Genomic DNA, 23,599 nt, shown 5'->3' with positions numbered 1-23,599 from the left:
GCTGTCATCACAATGAAACGGGATGCATCAAGTTTAAGCCCGCGTATTTATTGGAGTCAGTGTCTGCAGTGATATTGGTGGGTTGTAAACGCCCCCGTTTGACTCTACACCGCCCTCAGCCTCGCGGCGAACCTCAAGTTCGTCAGAGATGAAGACAGCTGATACAGACAAACATTCATCTTCCTTCCTGTCTCCATTCTAAGAATCCCGCGATATGATTCGTACTTACTGATGTATAAAAACTATTTATAACTTTGTTATTATTTACAGACTTCCTTCTGACATTTAACACAAGGCTCTATATTTGGTTTTATGATTTGACATCTGATTTTTATTAACGTACGATAAAACCGTTCTAATAACACACCAACTCTGCTTTCTTTTCTAAATAACAATTGAGGAGCGCTTTTTCAAAATTCGATATACGACAAAAACAATTTTACAGTAACTGCGGTTTTTTAATTCTAAGCCTAACGCATAATCTTTTATTACACAGTAAGTACAGTATCCCTGACTTACGCATTGCAATACGTACAGACCGCGTTTCGAACTCGGTGAGAGGAGGAAGAGGAGGAGGCGTAGCTGAAGTTACAAGGCGAGGGAGGACTGTATTACTTGATCTCAGGCTGGTATATTACGTCATCAAAATTCTTTGATAAAAGATCTTTTGTAAAATGTAAATGCATCTTGTTATCTTAGTGGAAAAACGATATAATTTTGTAAAATGTAGGGCTCTCCTCCGCATTTACTTTTTGTATTCTTTCATTAATTTCATTTAGAGTTCTCCCCAAAGGCAGGCCTTTCACTGCAAACCCAGCACTCTCCAGTCTTTCCTATTTTCTGCCTTCCTCTTAGTCTCCTCATATGATCCATATTATCTTAATGTCGTCTATCATCTGATATCTGCTTCTGCCCCGAACCCTTCTCCCGTTCACTATTCCTTTCAGTACATCCTTCAGTAGGCAGTTTCTTCTTAGCCCTGACTCAGCCAATTCCTTTTCCTCTTCCTGATCATTTTCAGCATCATTCTTTCTTCACCTACTCTTCCCAACACAGCTTCGGTTCTTTTTTGTCTGTCCACTTCACACATTCCATTCTTCTTTAGTAATTATAATTAATAACTACTAAATGCTTCCACATATTGTCTTTACTGTATTTTGTTTATAATTTTTATTCTTTACGTAATCTATAATAGGTACTTACTAAATGGTTCTAAAGCTTATTCTTATTTTTAAGATAAAATCGTCCACCGCTGTGGAGTAACGGTTAGCATGCCTGTCCATGAAACTAGCGGGCCCGTGCTCAAATCCTGGTTGGACAAGTTATCTGGTTGAGGTTTTTCCGATATTTTTCCTCAACCGATTAAGAGCAAACGCTAGGTAACTTTTGGCGCCAAACTCTGGAATTATTTCGCTGACATTGTCACCTTCATATCATTCGACGCTATATAACTATAACAGTTAAAAAAGCGTCGTAAAATAACGAATTAAAAAACGGACAAAATCATTTATTTGTAGTCTTCGTAAATGTTTGAGTCTATTGAACTGGTTCTCTTTCGAGATCTACTGTAATTTAACTTATTATTATTATTATTATTATTATTATTATTGTTGTTGTTTAGTCAACTGTCCGAAGACAGGTCTGAACCTCACAAGTGATACCAACAAGGCACAACTTATGAGGCAACCAGGTCAGAAGATAATGGGGTAGGGTGACCAGTTCCTTTCCCTCTCCATTGCATACATCGCCGACTAGCTACATATTACACTAGTTAGACTTCAGATGCATACAATTATTATTATTATTATTATTATTATTATTATTATTATTATTATTATTATTGTTATTATTATTATTATTTATAGAATAAGATTGTTGATTTATTATGATCATAAATATCAATCACATTTGTTGTAACAGAATACGTAGTTGTAATGATTGCAGTCGTAGTCATTTTGACAATGACTTCGGTCGTGATAAAAGCTTGATTTATTTTTATAGAATATATTCGAGATGTACGCCGTCCATGTAAACGAAATTATTTAAATTTTCAGTCTTTTATTGTCCAGTGGCGTTGTTCAATGTTTTCCTATTAATTGTGTACATTTCCTCCCTATCGATATAAAAAATGAAACTCAAAACATAAAATTATTTAGGGCCAAATTAAAGAAGTACCTAATTTCTCACGCCTTCTATTCTGTAGGTGAATTCATGACATTCAATAACGCTTCATGAAATTGATACTAAAACTTTGTGTTGTACTAGTAGACTATATTGTAAATCTCGTCTATGTATATTTAATCTAGATTGTGACTATAAATTAGGGCCGTATTCATAGACATTTTTAGCGCGGGCTTCCGGTGGATGATCAGCGTTTTTCGTATTCATAAACCAGTGTTAGCGATAGGATATGATTTGAATTCTGTACTAGTAACCAGTGGATAGCCGGGGCTAGCTTAGTACGCTCGTAGCGCGTGCTGCGAAATGTCTATGAATAGCACCCTAAGACTTTAGAATAGTATTAAGTTTTTTAATTTGTTCCATATTCTAGCTGTGAAGCAATGTATGAATACCATGGAATATTAATAAATACAGTACAGTACAATACTATAATGTCTTTGCTTCGTTTTAGAACGTGAAAGCACGACTTTACATAAATCCTAACATATCCACATACTAATGAACTTACGTGGCGTCTTAAAATCCAGTAAAGTTATGCCTAATATTAGGAATACGGGTAGCATTTTAACATAGTATGGTATATCAATTACTTCAAAATCCTTAACTGTAAGATCACGTGTATCATACTACGGTTAAATTACTTCGCTCACAAATTTTCGTTTATTTTTTAGTTGTTTCTGTAATTTATTTATTTTTAGATAACCGTGTTGTTCTGTAGATTTTTAGTTCCAGGCGTTGAGGTTGTCTTCTTTGCTTGATCAAAAGTGGAGGTAGAATTACTCGATTCTACTGCCATCTACAAGGCACAGATCGGGTATCGAACTCCTATGAAGATTAGTAGTGTATAGAACTCCGCGGAGAAGATTCCTCGCCTGCCCGTGCCAGGTAAGCAATGAACAGATCTCAGAGTCCAATATAAATTGTCATTACGAGGTTAGGAAAATCTTACTGAGAAATTAGACAGCTTGTGAAATTGTAATAACACATAGTACCATACTGCATTCTAACTATGTGGCAAGGTTTGGACTTGATCTGAGACAGCAACGGAAATTGATACAAACTGACATGTTTTAAATTCAGGTTCAAAAATACGTCATAGTCAAATGTAATATTCAAAATATATAAAGTTGTTTTGTCTTCACGGTTGAATTCCTGAAAATTATCTGAATTTCTCAATACACGTAAGATTCCAGGTTCAAACCTGATGTTACCCAACTGAAACTTGTATTTGAGAGTATAGTAGACTTTATCGATACCGAAAGTGTTTTGTGGTGTGTCAAAGTAATGCAAGAGCGCTTGTAACATGAACTCTATAAATTTTACGTCAGAACATTTATTGTATTGTGATGTCATTTCTTACTGCACAAATTTCGTAGCTCCACAGGTTTTCTCTGAGAAGCTGTGTGTGGATAAAAATTAGCAAAGATAAATTGGAACGAATTGACGGAAGTGCAGCCTTATTTCTAAAATACTAAGCTTGTGTTGGAGTCTGCATTATTCAATCATACATAATAGAGGAAGGGGATAATACACTTTAACTCTGATTCTACTGCTTAAAGCATTATTCTCTCGTGAAGTAGTATGGAATATGCGGACCTCAACGCTAGATTTACTAAAATATTTTACAAGTTGTATTAAATATTGTACGAAATGGAAATATAAATATTGGAAATTTATCTTTTGAAGAGGTGGAGAAGTTCAAATATCTGGGAGCAACAGTAACACATATAAATGATACTCGGGAGGAAATTAAACGCTGAATAAATATGGGAAATGCCTGTTATTATTCGGTTGAGAAATTTTTATCATCCAGTCTGCTGTCGAAAAATCTGAAAGTTAGAATTTATAAAACAGTTATATTACCGGTTGTTCTGTATAGTTGTGAAACGTGGACTCTCACTTTGAGTAACAGTGATTAATGGTGTTTGAGAATAAGGTGCTTAGGCAAATATTTGGGGCTAAGAGGGATGAAGTTACAGGAGAATGGAAAAAGTTGCACAACACAGAACTGCACGCATTGTATTCTTCACCTGACATAATTAGGAACATTAAATCCAGACGTTTGAGATGGGCAGGGCATGTAGCACGTATGGGTGAATCCAGAAATGTATATAGAGTGTTAGTTAGGAGGCCGGAGGGAAAAAGACCTTTAGGGTGGCCGAGACGTAGATGGGAAGATAATATAAAAATGGATTTGAGGGAGGTGGGATATGATGATAGAGACTGGATTAATCTTGCACAGAATAGAGACCGATGGCGGGCTTATGTGAGGGCGGCAATGAACATGCGGGTTCCTTAAAAGCCATTTGTAAGTAAGTACATGGCGAACCCGTGGCGCTCGGTAGGCACTGTTTTATTTGATCGTGTAGGAAGTGCCCTCACACATTGAATTCTTTAGGCGGGTTCTTGTAGGACGTCAGTGACGGCGTAGGTCGGGTTCTGCCACTCAGACCTTAGGGAAACGAAGGTTGGTCGCGTAAACAGCTGGCAGCTTGAGCACGCTTGGAATTTCCAGTTTAACATCACCTGTTTGACATTCAAGTGATTGTGCATTATAAAAGCCACTTGTATTGGAGTTTTAGGAACATAGTGACGAACTTCGAAAGTAATTGAAATAGCTCCGGCTATAGATCGATGCAATACATAACGAGCTTCATCTTCAGTTGCCATACATAAGAACTACACGAAAAAGTTTATCATTGACAATGAGATAAAGCCATAAGCTTGTTGTATTTTACTGCGACTTCATCAACGAAATTTCAAGTTGTCACTCGAAGCGTGGAGAAGTTCTCCTCATATACGGTAGCCTACTGCAGAACTAGCAAAGGTGTACAGTTTTAATGGGAAATACATAAATGTAAAGTTTCTTGCAATTAAGCAACTTGTAAACGTGGAGTGTAATAGAGTGAATTTAAAGAAAGGGCTGTAATATGAAGTTGAACTATCTATCATATTGTAAAAAGAGCCCTTGTAAGATACGTAACGTCTACGAGGAAACGCCACGTTTGTTTCTAATCCGTTAATTTATAGCATTTTTACGGTAACCATGTAAAGTCTTAATTGCGAGTACAACCGTGAAAATTTACGCTGCTTTGTAGATTTCAATCTACTGAAAACAATCGACGATTTTTCACTCAACCTTCTCCTTTCCTCCCACAATTCTGAATCTCTTTAGGAGTGCAATTTGGCCACATATAACTGCAAGCATTCAAATACCATCTTAAGGCCTGTAACACACTTGCAGACTTTTCGCCAGCGAGAAATGTGTTGCGAGAAAATTAAAAAAATTGATAACATGGATTCAAATGGACGTCCACAGACTGGAAGAGATTCTCGCTCGAGGCAAAAACCTCGCGCGAGTTTCTCGCTGGACTCTGTAGCTCAGCGAATTTTCTTGACACATTTATCAAAGATGTTTGACATTTATACTCTTTATGACGATTGAATGTAGAAAAAGATATCACAGGTGGTGATGAATTGTATTGTTTTTATTTGAAAATGAGGAAAGATGGCTGATAATTGCAGTCAGAAACTTATCGAACTTGTACGATGTCACCCGTAGGCCTATTTATATGATACACGGGATGAAAACTATAAAAACACGAAACTTAAAGAAGAAATCTGGAGACAAATATCAGATTATCTGAAAATAAATAGGGCTATATTTTATTTTGATGAGATTTAATAATATTGATTAAACATTTGAAATAATGTATCTATATGTCTTAACAGTTTACGTAATTTTAATCAGAATATAGCAAAGAATCCTCTATAATATCATGAATGGCAAAGAAAACTGTGGTCCATTGAACCTGAAATAACGCCTAAACGTGTCATCATTCAAATCGAAACCAGTGTCCAAAACTCGCCCTTATTTTCGTAAGATACAATGTGATTTTCAGATATTTCTGGCTTTAATTTTAGGCCTACATTTTCTTTTCATTAACAAAATATGCTCATGTAACTCCATTTCCTCATCATCTGAATACTCAGATTCAACATAGCGTTCGTACATAATTTGTAAAGTACGACAATATACTTACAGGTTATATATTTAAGTACGACAATATACGTAAATACATAACCTATAATATTTTCCCCAACGAGTCATTACGAGCTCAGAAAAATGCTTTCTGCATGAAGGCAGTGCATAGATGATCATAGCGAGGTGTGATCTGTGATAGCGAGAAGGAAGATTCTTCGCCTCTTTCTCGCCACACATTTCTCGCTAGCGAAAACTCTTCAAGTGTGTTACGGGCCTAATCCTTCTCTTCCAGGCTAGGAAGAGAGGGGGGACCCAGGGTATATGAATAGTTGTAGTGTACGAATGGAAAGAAAATGCAAATCTGTACCTCGATACGAAGTACACCGTTACCTATCCTTGAATTCCTACACCTACACAGACAACTACCAATTCTGTCCATTCTAATTGCAAGAAAATGAAACCAAACAAGTTTAATTTTTAGTGCAACGAAGAAAAAGAAGCGCAACGAAATCTGAAAATGATGTGAGTATGGCGTCATTTTCCTGGCCGCATGAAGTCCATTGCTAATGTGTTGTCTTCCAGGTTCCACCCACTGTTCAGTGCCTCATCGTGGCGGATGGGTGAAAGAAGGAAGGACGTGGCAGTGCTCGCAATTTTTTTCCTTTTTAAGCTAAACGGAACAAGCCTTTAGTAATGTACTTGCGGTTCTTATTTTTGTTTGTCGAAGAGGTGAAATAAAATTTTGTTGCGGAAACTTAATTCCAATAGCAGCGAAAACATTGTACCAGTTTCTTGGCATGTAATATCTCGAAATTTTTTGTAAGCTATAGTTTTTGTTGAAAAGTGGTTCGCTTTGGAAAGGAATGTAGCCTCATATTTTACTAGATAAATTAGATTATTATGGAATTAAAGGTGTTGCACACCAATGGTTTCACTCATATCTCATAGATAGGAAACAGAAAGTTGAAATCAATACAACTATGAAATAAATTGGTATTAAATTGTAACAAAACTAACATAATTCAATTTAAATCCTGTCCAAATTCAACCTTGCAATTTTCTACTGCAATAATTAACAATAGATGCCTATTAGAAACAACCAAATTTCTTGGCTTAAAAATCGATAATGTGTTAAATTGGAAAAATCATATTAAAGAAATTACCCCCAAACTAAATTCAGCTTGTTTTGCTATTAGATCTATGCAAAAGATACTAAATAGCAATACCTTAAAACAATATACTATGCATACTTCCACTCGGTAATGAGTTTTGGAATAATATTCTGGGGAAATTCCACAGATAGTAACAATATATTTCTATTACAAAAAAGAGTAATTAGAATAATAGTAGGTGCCAAATCTAGGGAATCGTGTAGGACTATTTTCAAAAAACTACAAATAATGCCCATGACTTGTCAGTATATCTTTTCACTAATAATCTTCCTCGTACGTAATCGTGAAAACTTTGTAACTAATTCAACATTCATAGCATAAATACACGTCAAAAAATGACTTTCATACTCCATCGGCAAGTCTATCGTGCTATCAAAAAGGAGTGCGTTATATGGCAGTAAAAATTTTTAATAGCTTCCCTATCGATATAAAAAGTGAAACTCAAAACATAAAATTATTTAGGGCCAAATTAAAGAACTACCTAATTTCTCACGCCTTCTATTCTGTAGGTGAATTCATGACATTCAATAACACTTCATGAAATTGATACTAAAACTTTGTGTTGTACTAGTAGACTATATTGTAAATCTCGTCTTCATATATTTGATCTAGACTGTGACTATAAATTAAGACTTTATAATAGTATTAAGTTTTTTGACTTGTTCCATATTCTAGCTGTAAAGCAATGTATGAATACCATGGAATGTTAATAAATACAATACAATACTTCATCTACAACATTTGAATTTGTTTAATAATTGCAAGATACGTATATCTGGACAACTATAATTTTTACGTCATACGGTACGATTTTCTCTTAATTCAACTTTTAATGCACAGTCTCTAAAATAATGGCACGAGGATACGTGGTAAAGGAAGAAATTGAGGTAGTTTTTGCTGCCGTTATTTTTTTAATTAAATACACATTTATTACAATTGATACAATGAGGAAACAACAAAAATACATATTAAATATAATAGAAACAAAAGTATTGTACGAAATGGATCTATAAAAATTGAGATTTATCTTTCGAAGAGGTGGAAAAATTCAAATACCTTGGAGCAACTGTAACAAATATAAATTACACTCGGGAGGAAATTAAACGCAGAATAAATATGGGAAATGCGTGTTATTATTCGGTTGAGAAGCTTTTGTCATCTAGTCTGCTGTCAAAAAATCTGAAAGTTAGAATTTATAAAACAGTTATATTACCGGTTGTTCTGTATGGTTGTGAAACTTGGACTCTCAATTTGAGAGAGGAACGGAGATTAAGGGTGTTTGAGAATAAGGTTCTTAGGAAAATATTTGGGGCTAAGAGGGATGAAGTTACAGGAGAATGGAGCAAGTTACACAACACAGAACTGCACGCATTGTATTCTTCACCTGACATAATTAGGAACATAAAATCCAGACGTTTGAGATGGACAGGACATGTAGCACATATGGGCGAATCCAGAAATGCATATAGAGTATTAGTTGGGAGGCCGGAGGAAAAAAGACCTTTAGGGAGGCCGAGACGTAGATGGGAAGATAATATTGAAATGGATTTGAGGGAAGTGGGATATGATGGTGGAGACTGGATTAATCTTGCTCAGGATAGCGACCAATGGCGGGCTTATGTGAGGTCGGCAATGAACCTGCGGGTTCCTTAAAAGCCAGTAAGTAAGAAACAAAAGTATATTAAACTATTATCTACATCAAACAAGAATATTAACATGTCAAATATTTAAATAAAACAGAAATATAAATGAAGGAATTTACCCCCGTATGAGCAAACGCTCGTGGTCGCGAGTTCAAAACCGCACTGTAGATAAACAGAAAGAAGGAAGACAAAATAAATAATTAATATTAGCACAGATTAGTCTACAAAAACAAGAGCCTGTATGATAAACAATCACAGTTGAAAAAGTTTATAACCAATATTCACAAATAATACTTATAGCAATTACTTGTCTAACTCTATTTTATTTATTTAATTATTTATTTATTTATTGAATTATTTATTTATTGATTTATTTATTTATTGATTGATTGATTGATTTATTTATTTATTGATTTATTCATTTATTCATTTATTTATTTATGCATTTATTGATTTATTCATTTATTGATTTATTCATTGATTCATTCATTCATTGATTTATTCATTCATTCATTCATTCATTTTATTGCTAGTAAGTTTTGAAATGAATACAAGTTAATAAATACAATGAAAGATAAACTAGCCCACTCCTGAATGAGTAAGACTCGTGCTCAGGAGGGGATTCCAATACAGACAAAAATAAAGTTAAAATTGAGAGTGAATACAGATTAAATAGTGTTTAATATCTTTAAACCCAAACTATAAATCCAATACAAATTTTTTTTATATTTTTTTATTAATTTGGAGAGGATTCGTGGTTACGTAAAATATTATTGGAATAAAATTTGTTTAATAATCTGGGACCTTGACTCATGCTATGATAAAAAGCTGCATTGGTTTTACATTTTGGTTCACACAAACGCAGAGAATTCATATTTTTAGTTATGTATTTATGTGTATACCTTTCAAAGTTATTAAAATTTCTAATAAAATATTTTAATAAAATAAAATAATACATTTGTTTAATATTGAAAACTTTGAAGTGTTTAAACAACAATTCAGTTGGGTAATATTTCTGCTTTTTTAAACAAATTTTTAATACTTTTTTCTGTAGTAAAATTAACGGATAAAGGTTGGATTTATAAGTTCCACCCCAACCTATAATACCATACATCAATATAGATTGAAATAATGCTAAATAAATTACACGTAAACAGTTAATCGACTGTGTTAAGTTCCCTTAATAATTTGTTTAATTTTCAGTCTAAATTGAATCATACATATGTTAGCTAAAACAGGCTACTGAGAAATAATTTTGTTGTAAAGTTTCAAGCCATAGTTGAAGTCATGTTTCATACCAGCAGCCGTTGAACTTTTGGATTCTGTAAAATGTTTCTTCTCATATTATAATTATGCCAATATGTGTTGAAATGTTTGTTCTTATGAAAGAAAGTTGATAATGTATATTTTATAATCTCCAATTTGAAAACGTTAAAATCTGAATAAAGAAGTTTAGTAGGGTAATCAATAGACTTTTTTTTAGACAAATTTTGATTATTCTCTATTGTAGTAAAACCAACGGCTTTCTTATGTATTTAGAAACACTGTCCTAAACCGACAATGCCATAACGTGATACAGATTGCACCAAGGATAAATAAATTAATCTTAAAATATTAATAGGGAGGTAAGAACGAAGTGCAGGGACATTATTTTATTTTTACTAACATTTTTAATATTAACTTGCTATACCTCTGGATCAACGCCGTTTGCTACCCCCTTCCACGACTGGAGTTCGATGATACTGGCATAGAATACAAACAAATCACTAGGTATAGGAAGGAAGAAAAGTAGTTCGTCCATTTACGTAAACTAGAAAATATCGCGCTTTTGAGTTTGATAATTTTCATTAGGTTTTTGCTTAATCAAAATTCAGTACGGTATTAACAATGAGTGTTTTTACTCACGAACTGAGTTGTCCATGCAGACGTATTCATTATGCAGTGTATATTATACTGCTTACAGCACATTAGCGTACAATATAGAGAATGATGTTAAATTGAAAAATAATCATAATATGGATATTTAAACACATTTTTAAAATGGTGGCCGTTCATTTCGATACAGGCTTCAGTTCTTTTGTGCATATTATTGCACTATAGACTATTGTACGTAATCCCAATTAGGCCTACCAGTTTCATCCTTCGTACTAGTAACTCATGTTGAAATAATTCTGTATCTACTCTATAAAATAGTACCTTACGTACTGTAAATTCAATCTTCACTTCTGCCCCATCCGAAAAGATAAAATTACTCAGACATGCTATCTACTGTCCGTCCAAGTGGTAATCTCGTAGGGTCGTAGAAAGGGAGGAAATCACGTGACAGTTAATTACTTAACGAGCCCCTTTTATTTAAGCTACTTTAAACAGTTGTATAATATTACGTAGACGTCCAATTCCTAACAGAAATTAATGTTCTCAGAAAAGAGCTAAGACAGCCCAGCCACTAACAGGCGATTAAAAGCTGGTGGAGAAACCGGGATACGACGTAGGCAAATGGACGACAGTACCTGTGCGAAAATGATTCAATATTGAAAGCTCTTTCGTCATTGGAAAACGCGAACATATTTTTGGAACGTACTGTTTACTATGACCGTAAGGCTACTATGACTGTATATGCGGTCTTGGATCTGTGTGGAGGACGGTTGAACTTCATTAGTAGAAGGGGTGGGAGTGAAGTACATTCAAAAACTCAGGTACAATAAAAATTGAAGTAAAAGTAAAATGATGTCCCTGTATAACAAATCAATATATAATTTTCCGTAATTTATTACATAAAAATGAAATATGTGTCCCGTCTGAGGTGTTGGTCAATTAGTATTTCTAGATATTTAACTTTAGTAGAATTGGTTAAACATGACAGTCACAATTTAGAGAAATTGTACAATTAGCATTGTGAATTTTAATATTGTCATAAATAAATATAATATTCAAGATTGGAATGTCATTGGACTTATGTTTGGTGCGCGAGGAACAATTCCCAAATTTACATTGGAGATCCTCAGAAGATTAAGGTTCCTGATAAGACTCTTCAGACAATTGCATCAACCATTTTAAAAACTTCATTGAACATCATCAATCACCATCTCTATTCATCTTTATAATATTCAGTGTATTTTATTTATTTTCAATACATTTTTATCGTTTTGATAGCTACCACATCTTGTCGCAGAATATTCTTTGTGCTCGACCATGCCGAAATGTAGTAATTATACACCTGGTAGCAGCCCTTTAATGGACCTCATTAAAGTACACCTATTCATTAAAGTTAAGGTGTTCCACCAATCAGAAAACACCATTGTAGCAATATAAAATCGCAAGTTTCGATTATTCTCGGATATGCAATCGAAAGACAACTAGCGAAACTTCACGGAGGCTGTAACTCCAATACTGTCGCAGAAGGTTATGTTCTGTTACTATAATAATTAGTGTTAATTGTAAATAATATGCAAATAAATTCAATTTGTCATCTCGTTTTTCAATGTCTAAATCAATTTCAAGGTTATATCAAGATTAATGTTTATTTTACTTTCAAGATTATATCAAGGTCGAGGACATTTGTTTCTCGGAAAAAATCAATACTTTCGCGTCTGCGCACATCTCACAATTTACGAGAGATTGCACAAGGTCAGTTCCGCTCCCCAGTCAGATAAGAATAACATGAATACTTATGGATAATTTCAAGTTAGAAATGTGGATGAGCATGAAGAGTCGTATGAAACTTGCCTATAATGTTAATTAAGACGCTCGTATGAAAATTATGAAACTCGCTTGCGCTCGTTTCATGAACATACTTGCGTCTTAATTACTACCATTATAGGCTCGTTGCATAATGTACTATTTTTAAAATTTCATAATGTATTTTTTTAATATTAATTTGCATTTTCGTTTTTGTTCATTTGAATTGATTAGGATGCCGATATTTAAATCCAAGATTTGGACGGCTATCATTTCGATGATATTCTCTCTTAGTCAAGATGTATGACATCGTGTGAAGTTAGTGAAAAGAGTACAATCGTTGTTTTAGAAATATTTAAATATAGTAAAGATGCTTTCAGCATTGTCACTTCCGCTTCCAGATGACTAGCGTGATATTCGACTAGACTGTAAAGATCGCGTGATTTGACACGAGATAAATGCATACTCACTGTAACCTACTGTTTATGTTTTCGTATTGTATAATTTTGGAAATCCCTATAGTTTAAAATGCCCTTCATGATGAGTCGCCATTGCCAGCGGAGTTCAAAGTACGCGTCACTCTAAATTGTGTTTCAGAGCTTACTGAAAGACTTCGATATATGTGGAAATAATTTTCGTATATGGTGTAGTTACTGCGTCTTTGAACTAGCACAGTATTGGTTAAAACACACACATCACACAAATTTGACTTCAAGGGATGAAATAGGTGAAATTTGTTTTTTTTTGCATGTTTTAAGCTAGAGACTAATGTTTTGTATACAGCAACATCTTACTAATGAAACTTAGAGGTCATTAATATTAGTATCAGTTTAAAAATTTGAGTTACTAAAATAAAAAAAAACTTCTTGACTTTTTAATAACTTCTCTAATAATACAAATGTGAGTCAAAGACCTGAAAAGAACTAGATGGAACTAGCGCTGTTACTTCTCGTGATTTCGGAAGTGGAAATTCACCATTATACTACTGTATTACTTACTTATTTACTTACTGGCTTTTAAGGAACTCGGAGGTTGATGTTCACAATAACTAAATTAAACACGATTAATAATGAAGAGAAGGGAGTGAAATCCTCTAATCCTTCAGAATTGATAAATGTTGGAGGAAGAATTTTAGAAACGTGTACAAAATGGGAATTGATTAGAGCTCTGGTCCTCTTGCCCGTTCTAGTATAAACATGTAAAATCATTTTATTTCTGGCGCACCTGCATGGAAGCTGCTGTATTTCATAACACGTTATTGGTTAGAAAGTTCTTCTTTGCTGTACGCGTGCGACAAAAACATTGTTATGATTCACTTTTCCGTATGAATACCGCAAAGTTGTCATGGTAATATAAACAGCTGGGACGAAACATTATGAAAACTATCACGTTACAATATCAACACATCGCCAACTATGAACTCAGAAATTGTAGTCAGTGCCTCCTAGTCTACTGAAAATGCTAACAGATAATCTTATGCAGCTTTACTTACAGAAACAGAAATAATATACAAACAGTCTCATAGCTGCAGTTTAACACACCATATAAAGAGAATATCTTTTGATTGAAAACGTAAGCATTACGTGTTCCGTTATTAATTGCTGGTAAAATTCATGTTCTGGGAATAATAAGTTAATTAAGTAGTAAAATATCACTGCAATCGAAAAGTATTGGGAATAAATTTGAATAACAACCGGTAATATAACTGTTTTATAAATTCTAACTTTCAGATTTTTGGACAGCAGACTGGATGATAAGAGCTTCTCAACCGAATAATAACACGCATTTCCCATATTTATTCTGCCTTTAATTTCCTCCCGAGTGTCATTTACATTTGTTACTGTTGCTCCAAAATATTTGAATTTTTCCACCTCTTCGAAGGATAAATCTCCAATTTTATTGTACGAAATGGAAATATAAAAATTGGAGATTTATCCTTCGAAGACGTGGAAAAATTCAAATATCTTGGAGCAACAGTAACAAATATAAATGATACTCGGGAGGAAATTAAACGCAGAATAAATATGGGAAATGCGTGTTATTATTCGGTTAAGAAGCTCTTATCATCCAGTCTGCTGTCCAAAAATCTGAAAGTTAGAATTTATAATACAGTTATATTACCGGTTGTTCTGTATGGTTGTGAAACTTGGACTCTCACTCTGAGAGAGGAACATAGGTTCAGGGTGTTTGAGAATAAGGTGCTTAGGAAAATATTTAGGGCTAAGCGGGATGAAGTTACAGGAGAATGGAGAAAGTTACACAACACAGAACTGCACGCATTGTATTCTTCACCTGACATAATTAGGAACATTAAATCCAGACGTTTGAGATGGGCAGGGCATGTAGCACGAATGGGCGAATCCAGAAATGTATATAGAGTGTTAGTTGGGAGACCAGAGGGAAAAAGACCTTTAGGGAGGCCGAGACGTAGATGGGAGGATAATATTAAAATGGATTTGAGGGAGGTGGGGTATGATGATAGAGACTGGATTAATCTTGCACACGATAGGGACCGCTGGCGGGTTTATGTGAGGGCGGCAATGAACCTTCGGGTTCCTTAAAAGCCATTTGTAAGTAAGTAAGTAAGGAACAAAAAAAAGTTTCCTTCCCAGGCAGGATTCGAACTACGAAACTCTTAGTTACCAGTCTATCGTGCTCTGGAGTGAACAAGACTCTGAAATCAGCTACAAGGGTCGGTCCGGTTTTTTTTTGCCACTACTATACAGTACATATTCAATTAATAAAACAATTATTAAGGTTACTTTTTGACTCTACCTCGTATCTGCAAATTCACCCTACTACTACAGTTCGACTCTCGGCCCACTAGCGCATAAAAACCAAGCACGTGGAAGTTGTTCAAAATTTCCTTTTATGTCAAGGGTGAGAATCAAGATGGGTGGGAAGGGAAAAAATGTAAGAATGAATACTTAAAAAAAAAAAAAAAGATCGTTAGGAAATGATTGATCATAAAATTTAAGTAATGGAAATATTAATGTATAATGCGACAATATTATCCAATACAGTTTATATTCAAAAGAAAACATTAATGTCGTAACCATAAATGGAAGTTGTATTTTATTCCACTGCAGTTTAAGATCGTCCTAAAGCAGTTTTTTTATAATACCTTCAATCTTGATGCATATGACCGCCACAGTCTAAAATAGGAAATACAGGGACATCATTTTATTTTTATTAATATTTTTAATATTAACCTAGCTATACCTTTGGATCAACACCGTTTGCTACCCCCTTCCACGACTGGAGTTGGATGATACTGGCGTAATATACAAACAAATCACTTTACTAGGTATGGGAGGGAAGAAAAGTAGCTCATCCATTTACGTAAACTAGGAAATATTGCGCTTTTGAGTTTGATAATTTTCATTAGGTTTTTGTTTAATCAAAGTACAGTACAGTATTAACAATGAATGTTTTTACTCACGAACTGAGCTGTCCATGCGGACATATTCATTATGCAGTGTATATTATACTGTCTACAGCACATTAGCGTACAATATAGAGAATTAAGTTAAATTGAAAAATAATCGTAATATGGATATTTAAACACATTTTTAAAAGTGGTGGCCGTTCATTTCGATACAGGCTTCAGTTCTAATGTGCATATTATCGCACTATAGACTATTGTACCTAATTCCAATTACCAGTTTCGTCCTTCGTAACTAATAACTCGTGTTGAAATAATTCAGTACCTACTCTATAAAAGAGTACCTTACGTACTGTAAATTCAATCTTCACTTCTGCCCGATCCGAAAAGATAAAATTACTCAGACATACTATCTACTGTCCGTCCAAGTGGCTATGTCGTAGGGTCGTAGGAAGGGAGGAAATCACGTGACAGTTAATTACTTAACGAGGTCCTTTCATTTAAGTTATTTTAAACAGTTGTATAATATTACGTGGACGTCCAATTCCTAACAAAAATTAATGTTTTCACAAAAGTGCTAAGACAGCCCAGCCACTAGCTGGCGAATAAAAGCTGGTGGGGGAAACCGGGATACGACGTAGGCAAATGGACGACAGTACCTGTGCGAAAATGATTCAATATTGAAAGCTTTTTCGCCACTAGAAAACGCGAACATATTTTTGGAACGTACTGTTTACTGTGACCATAAGGCTACTATGACTGTATATGCGGTCTTGGATCTGTGTGGAGGACGGTTGAACTTCATTAGTAGAAGGGGTGGGAGTGAAGTATATTCAAAAACTCGGGTACAATAAAAATTGAAGTAAAAATAAAATGATGTCCCTGTAGAATCTATTTTTGCAAGTTTGGTATTTTCGTTGCTATGATTAGATGTTAGCTTTTCTTTAACTTTGAGGATATTTTTACGTTAATACAAGGGCATTTCTTGGTAATTTTTCAGCTATTCTGCAGGTCAATAACATCCGCCCCTAGCAATAACGTTATACAGGGACATCATTTTATTTTTACTAACATTTTTAATATTAACCTGTCTATACCTTTAGAGAACCGGAAACACAGTTTACTATCCCCTTCCACGACTGTAGTTCGATGATACTGGCGTAAAACACAAACAAATCACTCTACTAAGTATAGGAAGGAAGAAAAGTAGTTCATCCATTTACGTAAACTAGGAAATATCATGCTTTTGAGTTTGATTATTTTCATTAGGTTTTTGTTTAATCAAAATACAGTACAGTATTAACAATAAGTGTTTTTACTCACGAACTTAGGTATCCATGCGAACGTATTCATTTTGCAGTGTATATTATACTGTGTACAGCACATTAGCGTACAATATAGAGAAAGAAGTTAAATTGAAAAATAATCATAATATGAATATTTAAACACAATTTTGAAAATGGTGGCCGTTCATTTCGATACAGGCTTCAGTTCTTTTGTGCATATTATCGCACTATAGACTATTGCATCTAATTCCAATTGCCAGTTTCGTCCTTCGTACTAGTAACTCATGTTGAAATAATCCTGTACCTACTCTACGTACTGTAAATTCAATCTTCACTTCTGCCGGACTCGAAAATATAAAATTACTCAGACATGCTATCTACTGTCCGTCCAAGTGGTTATGCCGCAGGATTATAGAAAGGGGGGAAATCACGTGACAGTTAATTACTTAACGAGGCCCTTTTATTTAAGTTATTTTAAACAGTTGTATAATATTAAGTAAACGTCCAATTCCAAACAGAAATTAATGTTTTCAGAAAAGAGCTAAGACAGCCCAGCTATTACAGAGGGGCGAGCAGAAGCAGGTGGGAGAAATCGGGATGCAACCGACGTAGGCAAACGGACAGTACCTGTGCGAAAATATGATTTAATATTGAAAGCACTTTCGTCACTGGAAAACGCGAACATATTTCTGGAACGTACTATACTCAGTAACTCAGTACTGCTTACTATCTGCGGTCTTGGTTCTGTGTGGAGTTGGAACTTCGTTAGTAGAAGGGGTGGGAGTGAAGTACATTAAATAACTCGGGTACAATAAAAATTGAAGTAAAAATAAAATGATGTCCCTGTATTACGCTGCTGGCCCCCGTCAAGTGGCCCGCGGTCCTCTATTTGCTGCCCGTCGTCCTTCTCCCACGCGCCGCGCGGCCTTGCTCGGAGTACGGGTATTCCCTCACGTGCTGCTGCTCCAGTTGTGGACTCGGAGTATTTCCGGTTCGTCGTGCCTGTCCAGGCCTGCTCGCCACCGACAGGTGTGACCTTCACAGATAGTTACAACTGTACACTGTTCTCCGCACAGCTTTCCATGCAATAGATCCCGAGTTCAAGTTCTTGAGAATTTCATAATGCAGTTTGTGATGCACGACGACAATAGACGACAGTATTTTTTTTTTTTTGAATACTCCCGTTCCTCCTGTTTATCTTGGTCATTCTTGTCGGCGGTGGCAGTGGCGACGGTAAACTACCGCCTGGTATGAGGTACAGACGTGGACAAATTATTAGCAACATTGAAGATTTTTATTACATATTTTTACAAAATATGATTGTTCAATTTAGACTACAGTTGACATTTTTGTGTGTTTCCAAATTATTAGCAAAACTGAAGATTTGTATTGTATATTTTTCAAAATGTAACTCCTCAATTTGGACTACATTTGATATTTTTGCATATTTACAAATTATTAGCAAAACTGAAGGTTTTTATTGTATATTTTTACAAAATTCGATTCTTCAATTTGGACTACAGTTGACATTTTTGTGTGTTTCCAAATTATTAGCAAAACTGAAGATTTGTATTGTATATTTTTCAAAATGTAACTCCTCAATTTGGACTACATTTGATATTTTTGCATATTTACAAATTATTAGCAAAACTGAAGGTTTTTATTGTATATTTTTACAAAATTAGATTCTTCAATTTGGACTACAGTTGACATTTTTGTGTGTTTCCAAATTATTAGCAAAACTGAAGATTTGTATTGTATATTTTTCAAAATGTAACTCCTCAATTTGGACTACATTTGATATTTTTGCATATTTACAAATTATTAGCAAAACTGAAGGTTTTTATTGTATATTTTTACAAAATTCGATTCTTCAATTTGGACTACAGTTGACATTTTTGTGTGTTTCCAAATTATTAGCAAAATTGAAGATTTGTATTGTATATTTTTCAAAATGTAACTCCTCAATTTGGACTACATTTGATATTTTTGCATATTTACAAACTATTAGCAAAACTGAAGGTTTTTATTGTATATTTTTACAAAATTCGATTCTTCAATTTGGACTACAGTTGACATTTTTGTGTGTTTCCAAATTATTAGCAAAACTGAAGATTTGTATTGTATATTTTTCAAAATGTAACTCCTCAATTTGGACTACATTTGATATTTTTGCATATTTACAAATTATTAGCAAAACTGAAGGTTTTTATTGTATATTTTTACAAAATTCGATTCTTCAATTTGGACTACAGTTGACATTTTTGTGTGTTTCCAAATTATTAGCAAAACTGAAGATTTGTATTGTATATTTTTCAAAATGTAACTCCTCAATTTGGACTACATTTGATATTTTTGCATATTTACAAATTATTAGCAAAACTGAAGGTTTTTATTGTATATTTTTACAAAATTAGATTCTTCAATTTGGACTACAGTTGACATTTTTGTGTGTTTCCAAATTATTAGCAAAACTAAAGATTTGTATTGTATATTTTTCAAAATGTAACTCCTCAATTTGGACTACATTTGATATTTTTGCATATTTACAAATTATTAGCAAAACTTAAGGTTTTTATTGTATATTTTTATAAAATTCGATTCTTCAATTTGGACTACAGTTGACATTTTTGTGTGTTTCCAAATTATTAGCAAAATTGAAGATTTGTATTGTATATTTTTCAAAATGTAACTCCTCAATTTGGACTACATTTGATATTTTTGCATATTTACAAATTATTAGCAAAACTGAAGGTTTTTATTGTATATTTTTACAAAATTCGATTCTTCAATTTGGACTACAGTTGACATTTTTGTGTGTTTCCAAATTATTAGCAAAACTGAAGATTTGTATTGTATATTTTTCAAAATGTAACTCCTCAATTTGGACTACATTTGATATTTTTGCATATTTACAAATTATTAGCAAAACTGAAGGTTTTTATTGTATATTTTTACAAAATTCGATTCTTCAATTTGGACTACAGTTGACATTTTTGTGTGTTTCCAAATTATTAGCAAAACTGAAGATTTGTATTGTATATTTTTCAAAATGTAACTCCTCAATTTGGACTACATTTGATATTTTTGCATATTTACAAATTATTAGCAAAACTGAAGGTTTTTATTGTATATTTTTACAAAATTCGATTCTTCAATTTGGACTACAGTTGACATTTTTGTGTGTTTCCAAATTATTAGCAAAACTGAAGATTTGTATTGTATATTTTTCAAAATGTAACTCTTCAATTTGGACTACATTTGATATTTTTGCATATTTACAAATTATTAGCAAAACTGAAGGTTTTTATTATATATTTTTACAAAATTCGATTCTTCAATTTGGACTACAGTTGACATTTTAGATATTTCCAAATTATTAGCAAAACTGAAGATTTTTGTTTTATATTTTTACAAAATTTGACTCTTCAGTGCAGTTGACATTTTTGCTAATTATCAAATTATTATCAAAATTGAAGATTTTTATTATATATTTTTACAAAACTTGACTCTTCAATTTAAACTACAGTTGTCATTTTTGCATATTTCTGTCTACTGTAATGATGGAAATATCCAAAATTGTCAACTGTAGTCTAAATTGAAAAGTCAAATTTTGTAAACAGAATTATCATAAAAATCGTCAATTTTGTTAATAATTTGTCCACGTCTGTACTACGACATGGATTTCGCGAAGCAAGTAACCATCTGGATACTTAAGGTACGGTCACACGTCGCTACTTTTGCAGCGCAACTTTTGTACTGCAGCTGCAAAAGTTGCGTGTCGTGTTCACACGTAAGCCAAAAGTAGCACACTGCATGCTACTTTTCGTGCTGTGCAACCCGAGTGCAGCAAAAGTTGCAACTGGAGGTTGCGAGTCTGTTCACACACAAGGCGCTACTTTTGCAGCCGCAGTCATGCTGCAGGTTCCCATCTCCGTGTTGACTTCTCAATATACATTTTGTGGTTATGTTCGCATTATTAAGAAACTCATGCGAAAGCTTACTTATCTATTATTTGCTTTTCTGTCGTATCTAGTATTCAGAAATTGACATTATTTTTACTATAAAGCTTTTAAAAACGCCTATATACTTATGGTCTTACTAATAAAAACCCTATATACAGACGTTTAACTGTCTTATACTTATACAATGAGTAGCTCGTTTATAAGTCGTGTGTAAATTCCTTACTAATAATCACTACATACGTCGTGTATAACAGTATAACTGTTACACAGCTACGTCATAGTTTCGTCATTACTTCGTTACGAAAGGTAATAGAATATCTGAGGTTCTCTACTGCATCCGGTAGAGCGCTCTAGTGTGGCGTGTTAAATATCGATAGTACAACTGGCTCTAATCGATTATCACACTACATTTTGGTCAAAGAGTACAAGCTACAGCAATATTATTCTAATAATTCTATGATCTTTGGTTTGTTCTTCTGTGGTTACAAGGTAAACATCATCATAAAACGACAGTCGATACGAACAGCTGTTAGAGGGGCGTCCATTTTTTCGCTATATACAACGCTTAAACAAGGGGTTTCGTGTATATATCTACTGCAAAGCAATTCCCATTGTATAGTTACAGGCTGTTTATACGTCCATAGCTTATTCACGGTTTATTAGTAACGTTTTCTGTCTCAACTCTGCATAAGTCTCGTATAAAAACTATACACGGTTTATTAGTAAGACTGTTAAATGATAACCAACAGCATACTCACGTAATCAATGTTGGCAACCCTCCTGTTTGTAACTACGCTACGGAAAATTTAAAAAATGAATTATATCGTCACCAATTATGCTCAGACTGTGTTGTGTATTTAATAACTGTTATAAATAATTTATTTTCATCACATTTAACATTAAAATATATCCAAACAATAAAAGTATCATTGGCACATTTGGGTGGTAACACTGGTTGCAACCGCAGCAAAAGTTTCAACAACCCTGCAACCCTGAGAACCCTGTTCACACCTCGCTACTTTTAAGTTGCGCGCAGCATGGAAAAGTAGCGGGCAGCAGGTTCGGCAGCCACTACTTTTCGGGTTGCACCGTTGTTCACACGTCGCAGTACAAGAGTTGCGCAGTTTTTTGTACTGCAGCGCTGCAAAAGTAGCGACGTGTGACCGTACCTTTACGTATTTCGTGACAACTGAGCTATCAACTGTGAAGCATGGTGTTGTTTCGTAAAACTATATTAATAAATCATTGAGCTGTTCTACAAAAATTGAAAAACACATAATTCACTCATAATTAGTTCACTCCCGGAAAAAAAAAGCCGAAGCTTGTGTTCTTCAAAAGGCAAAAGTAAAAATATACAGGGCTTTCATTTAAAAACTTCGCAGTCTAAATAATTACTTATTTCAATTAAATTACGTTTAAACAAACAGCACGTCAATTTAGATGTTGAGGTGAAACTTTTGAAACCAGTATTAAATGCATTTTGATTAGGGAAAATACGGAAATTTTACTGGGAGCAAGTAAAGAGATAGGTTCGGAAGTAAATCCAGAAAAGACAAAGTATATGATTGTCTCGTGACGAGAATATTGTACGAAATGCAAATATAAAAATTGGAAATTTATCTTTTGAAGAGGTGGAGAAGTTCAAATATCTTGGAGCAACAATAACAAATATAAATGATACTCGGAAGGAAATTAAACGCAGAATAAATATGGGAAATGCCTGTTATTATTCGGTTGAGAAGCTTTTGTCATCCAGTCTGCTGTCAAAAAATCTGAAAGTTAGAATTTATAAAACAGTTATATTACCGGTTGTTCTTTATGGTTGTGAAACTTGGACTCTCACTCTGAGAGAGGAACATAGGTTAATGGCGAAGTGCATCAACATTGATTAAAAACGCAGTAATCATAGATTACGAAACGATGGTTAAACAGTAGCCGTGGTTAAAATGTAATTTATGTGCACCATTCATAATCACCGATTACTAAAACTTGGCTAGCTGACACCTCATTTAACCAGAGTAAAGTCTATGATGGTACATTGTTTCTACAAAATGACTAAAGGAAAGCATCCATACCGCTGCAAAGATAATAGTCAACGTCTAAAAACGACTGCGCTCACTATGTTCTACATCGAAATGAACGTATCCCACATTTTCGCGTTGCATTTGTTTGCCTTTGGGCGCTGTTATATTTGTGAGTTCCATTTCTTTGTTTTTCAGTACTTTTAGGTTAAAATCGTACAAAATGGAAAATTGAATCCAAAAATGATTATATCTCAATTTTAGGTTGAAGTATCGATAGACT

The sequence above is a fragment of the Periplaneta americana genome, chromosome 15, assembly GCF_040183065.1.
Source record: "Periplaneta americana isolate PAMFEO1 chromosome 15, P.americana_PAMFEO1_priV1, whole genome shotgun sequence".
NCBI classification, from domain to species: Eukaryota; Metazoa; Arthropoda; class Insecta; order Blattodea; family Blattidae; genus Periplaneta; species Periplaneta americana.
This window is presented reverse-complemented; position numbering follows the sequence as displayed.